This window comes from Arachis ipaensis, chromosome B05, assembly GCF_000816755.2.
Source record: "Arachis ipaensis cultivar K30076 chromosome B05, Araip1.1, whole genome shotgun sequence".
In the NCBI taxonomy this organism is placed as follows: Eukaryota; Viridiplantae; Streptophyta; class Magnoliopsida; order Fabales; family Fabaceae; genus Arachis; species Arachis ipaensis.
In genome coordinates this window covers 64,590,738-64,596,737 of record NC_029789.2, presented here as the reverse complement: position 1 = coordinate 64,596,737, position 6,000 = coordinate 64,590,738, and positions in this window count along the sequence as shown.

The window sequence follows — 6,000 nt, the reverse complement described above, 5'->3', positions numbered from 1 at the left end:
ACTATCCTAGAGGTTGTCAAAAAGGAAGTGACCAGACTACTAGAGGCAGATATCATCTATCCCATCTCAGACAGTGAATGGGTAAGCCCAGTACAAGTGGTACCAAAGAAGTCTGGAGTCACTGCAGTGAAGAATGAGCATGGAGAGCTCCTGACAACCAGAGTTCAGAACGCCTAGAGGGTCAGCTACTTTCCAAAGGTGCATGATGAGTCTTTTCTCTGATCTTATTGAGGACTGTATCGAGGTTTTTATGGATGATTTTAGTGTATACGGTGATTCCTTTAGCCTTTGCTTAGATGGATTATCTAGAGTATTAGATAGATGTGTCAGTACTAACCTTGTATTGAATTTTGAAAAATGTCACTTTATGGTTAAACAAGGGATTGTACTAGGACATGTTGTGTCTAACACTGGCATTTCTGTAGATCCAGCAAATGTGGATGTTATTTCTAGTTTACCTTACCCCTCTTTTGTGAGGGAGGTCCGTTCTTTCCTTGGCCACGCAGGTTTTTACAGGAGGTTCATTAAGGACTTCAATAAGGTAGCACTTCCCTTATCCAGGCTACTGCAGAAAGATATTGAGTTCGAGTTCAGTGAAAATTGCAAACAAGCGTTTGATAAGCTGAAGACTGCACTGACTCAAGCTCCAATTGTGAGAGGACCAGACTGGAGCCAACCATTTTAAATAATGTGTGATGCTTCCAACCATGTCGTAGGAGCAGCCCTAGCTCAGCGTGAAGGTAAGGATCCTTTTGTTATTGCTTACGCGTCTAAAACTTTAGATGCCGCTCAGTAGAATTACACTACTACTGAGAAAGAGCTTCTTGCTATTATTTTCGCTCTGGATAAATTCCGAGCCTATTTACTTGGTACTAAAGTAGTAGTGTATTCAGACCATGAAATTCTAAAGTATTTATTAGCTAAAAAGGAGTCCAAACCAAGGCTTATACGTTGGATACTGCTATTACAAAATTTGATTTGGAAATTAAGGACAGGAGTGGTAACCAGAATTTAGTGGCAGACCACTTGAGTCGCCTTGAACATATTATAGATGATTCCACTCCTATAGCTGATAATTTCCCATTTGATAACCTGCAAGCAGTATCTGAGATAGTCCCTTGGTATGCACCTGTAGCTAATTATCTAGTTAGCCGCACCTTCCCTCCGAACTTTTCTAAGCATCAAAGAGACAAGCTGAAAAGCGAGTCTAAATATTATATATGGGATGACCCATATTTATAGAGATGTGGCGCTGACCAGGTAATTAAACGGTGTGTGCCTCAATTAGAATTCCAGTCCATCTTAGAGGCCTGTCACTCATCTGAGAGTGGAGGACATTTTGACCCTCAAAGAACTGCTAGAAAAATCTTAGACTGTGGATTCTGGTGGCCTAATCTTTTTAAGGACGCTGCTGAATTTTGTAGATCTTGTTTTCCATGCCAGAAATTTGGTAATATATCCAGGAGGGATGAGATGCCTCAAAAAATTATGCTTTTTTGTGAAATTTTTGATGTTTGGGGCATTGACTTCATGGGTCCATTTCCAAATTCTAATGGTTATTTCTATGTATTGTTAGTTATGGATTACGTTTCCAAATGGGTGGAAGCAATTCCTACCCACACTGATGATGCTAACACTATTGTTTCCTTTGTGAGAAACCATATTATTTGTCGCTTTGGATCACCACGAGTAATCGTGAGTGATCAAGGCACCCATTTTTGTAACAGGAGAATAACAGGACTAATGAAGAAGCATGGGATAATTCATAAGGTTGTAACAGCATACCACCCTCAGACTAATGGGCAAGCCGAGGTGTCAAATAGAGAGATAAAGCGTATCTTGCAGAAGATAGTCAAACCTCACAGAAGAGACTGGAGCACCAGGCTACAAGATGCACTCTAGGCATACAGAACAGCATACAAAACACCCATTGAGATGAGTCCTTTCCACTTAGTTTATGGAAAAGCTTGTCATCTCCCTGTTGAAGTAGAGCACAAAGCCTTTTGGGCAGTAAAGGAATGCAACATGGGAATTGAAAAAGCCGGAGCTAAAAGGAAGCTGCAACTGCAGGAACTGGAGAGCCTTCGCCTAGAAGCTTATGAGAACTCAAGACTATACAAGGAGAAGATGAAGGTTGTACATGATCAGCACATCAAGAGGAAAGAGTTCCAACCTGGGGACTTAGTCCTCCTTTATAAATCTCGACTGAGGCTCATGCCAGGCAAGTTGAGATCAAGATGGGAAGGTCCATACAGAGTAGAAAAGGTCGAACCGTACGAAGTTTATCACCTAAGCCATCCTTCAAGCTCTGAACTTATCAAAGTTAATGGACATCGTTTAAAGCTGTACCATGGCGAGAAGCTGAAGAAAAACAAGGAGCTTGAGATCTTCCTCTTGGAAGATCCCCATATAGTCGAAGACTGAGCTAGTGGAGCATCCAACTTATGGACGTTAAAGCAAAGTGCTAGGTAGGAGACAACCCACCATGGTATGATCATTCTTTTCCTTATTTTCTTAATTTTCATATTCAATAACTCTTCTCTTCATTAGTACATTTCGTGCATCTGCATTTACATACCTTTATTTTAATTAAAAAAAAAATCACGCGACGCGATCACCTCATTGACGCGTCCGCGTCGCAAGGAGATGGGAGACAATAATAATATAAACAAAGAGTTACGCAGGAGCAGGGCTGGAGGCATGCCAATGGCACAAATCACCCCACGCGACCGTGTTGCCGACGCGACCGCGTTATATGGGAATAATGGCCTCCCACGCGACCGCGTGCCCAACGCGGCCACGTTACCAGGATTTCGACGTCAAAGTGGTGCACACTCGAAAGTTGTGCTAGAGTGGTGCTAGACTGGCGCTGAACGCACAGTCCCTCTCACGCGATCGTGTGCCCCACGCGATCGCGTGCCCCACGCGACCGCGTCGTATCCCAAAAATTGACTACTCACGCGGATCGCATGCCCCATGCGATCACGTCACCAAAAATTTTGCACTAATATGATTTTGAACAGAGAGTTGTGCGAGTGCGAGGCTACCCTCGCTCCATTATCCTAAAATGGGTCACGCGACTGCGTAACCGACGCGACCGCGTCATTGAGTTTAAGCGCAAGTCGCACGACCGCGTGCCCCACGCGACCACGTCGCTTGCGCCGCACAGTTTTCCTAATTTGCCAATTATCATATCTTTTTCTCCCTAATTCCTATTCTCTCTTTTCCCTCCTTATTTCTTCTCCCTCCCTTCCTTCCTTCTTCCTTCTTTCTCACTTTTTTACTCTCTCTCACCCCCATTAACAAGGATGGCCACCAAGAAAGGAAAAGAGAAAGCTACTCCCAAACAACCAGCAAGAAGAGGTACAAAGAGAGCATTAGTGGCAGAACCCTCTTCAACTGCGGTAAAGCCCTCAACAAAGAAAATTAAGAGGATCATAAAGGTTGATGATAAAGAAAAAGCCTTCCCAACAAAGGACACTGCGCGATTCCCCAATTGCTACTGTGAGCAGATGTTCCCCATCTTGGCTGAAAGGAGTTACAACAACGAATACCTTCTTCTCCTCCCACCCAATATTGCTACCTTTGTTGAGCCGCAAATTGCCTGAAGACAATGGGGTTTCTTACAAAGACAGCCAAGGCAGGTCAATCTTTCTTGTGTAGTCGAGTTCTACTCCAACTTCCACCTGCCAACCCTGCAGTCTGTCTATGTCCTTCAGAAACAAGTCCCCATTACAGAAGAGGCCATTCAAAAAGTTTTAAGTCTTCCCCCTATTACGAATCCTCCTTCACTGCGGACATGGCCGTTCTACTATGGTGCATCCTTACAAACCAACCTCTGAATCTACCAAGACATATCCGGAATGCCATGGGACACGTACAAATCGCTGGCAACTTACCTTTTCCAGCCCTGGTATCAGATCTTGTCTCAGCAGCCGGAGTCTCCTACAGAACTGGGGACACCAAAGCCATGCTTCCACGGGATGATCAGTATGTCCCTAACGGGAAGTACCTTAGACTTCCAGCAGCCACTATTAGCCAGCCCACTGAACCAGTTGAAGATATTCCTTCTTCAACCCCACAAGCACCCACTGCTGACCAACTACTCCAGCAGATACTTACAAGAATGGATCGGCAGGAACAGAAAGCTAAGATGAGAGAGCGCCGTAACAAGCGCCGATTCACATACCTCAAGGAGCTGATCATGGGAAAATTCAAGGACTCAGACACCCCGGACTCCACTTCCTTTACCAGCACAGGGAGCCATGATGGTCCCGACTGTGGAGATACTGCTACCAGCCCACCTTTGTTCTTGACAGATGGCACCAAGGACAGTGCAAAGCCTTAACTGTGGGGAGGTCAGTCAGTACTTGACTTTCGGAGGTAATTTATCTTCCCTAGCACCAATAAATTAGGATATTTAGTTAGTTTTTCTCTTGTAGAATAGGATAAATTGCATAGTAATAGATTAGTTGCATGCATGTTCTGCTTGATTGAAAAGACAATAAGTTTTTTCTAAGACCCTATCTTTGGAACAAAATTTCACTAATTTTAATTAAAACTTTTATGTTAAATTTGCTTGAAGTTGTATTTGGAACATGATTTTTGAGCTAAAGAACACACAACTTGTGAGATTTGAGCCTTTATGAATGGTTACATTATTTAACCATAATTATTTTATTCTTGTGTGTTTACTTCTCTATGATTGTAATCTATATTTTGTTTCATCTTATATGTCCAATGTTTATTATATTTATATGTTTGCATATGATTGAGGCCATTATTTGTTTAGCTCACTTATCCAAATAAAGCCTACCCTTTCAAGTACCTTTGTTAGCCACTTTGAGCCTTTAAATCCCTTTTGTCCTATATTTTACCACATTATTAGCCTTAAGCGGAAAAACAATTATATATCCCAAATTGAATCTTTGGTTAGCTTAAGATAGAATTGTGTGTGTTATTTAAGTATGGGAAATTGTGGAAGCAAAAGACAATAAGGGAATGTGTTATGATAATATAATGGGAATTTAGATACCTACTCATGTGAAACTATAAGAATTAAAACTCTATGTGCATTGATAAGCTATGTTTATGTTTATGTTTATGTTGAAAAAAAAATAAAAAAAAATCCAAAAATACTCAATAAATAAATAAGGGGACAAAATTACCCCAATGCTGAGTCAAGCATTCAATGATCAATGCATGTATGATAAAATTAAAACAAAAGGTTGAAACATGAGTATGAATGTGAAAGAGATTATTGGGTAGCTAGGTATGAATTCTAAAGTTATATAGAATATATATAGGTTATGTTAAAGCTTGGGTTAATTAAAGATTCAATTTATAAGCTTACTTAGCCATATATGTATCCTTACCCTTACCTTGGCCCCATTACAACCTTGGAAAGACCTCATGATGTTTGCATTGGTATATTAAATGTTGTTGATTGGTTAGTAGAAGAACAAAAAAATTAGAGAGCATGATTAGAGAAGGATAGAGTGATGACCCTATACACTAGAGAGACTAGAGTGTACATACATCATCAGTGAGGGTTCCATGCTTGAAATGTTATGTTCCCTGCTTTCATGAGCTATCTTCTTGCATTTTTATCTGTTCTTACTGTATAAGAATTGAGTTAGTGGAATTTGATTTGTAATTATTTTGAAGAGCTTACTTACTTTTGATCAAGTGGACAAAAAAATCATATAGTTGCATTCATATATATAGGTTGCATTGCATTTCATAGGTTTTACATGTTCTTACCCATTCATTTTATCTCCTTCAACTAAGCATGAGGACATGCTAATGTTTAAGTGTGGGGAGGTTGATAAACCACTATTTTATGATTTATATTGTGTTTAATTATGTGGTTTTATCATGATCTTTACCCACTTATTCATTAAATAAGCATGCATTTATAATTCCTTCCTAAAGTTGTTGCATGATTGAAAACTTGCTTCCTAGAGACTTTTAATTATGTATTTTACTTCTCCTTTATTC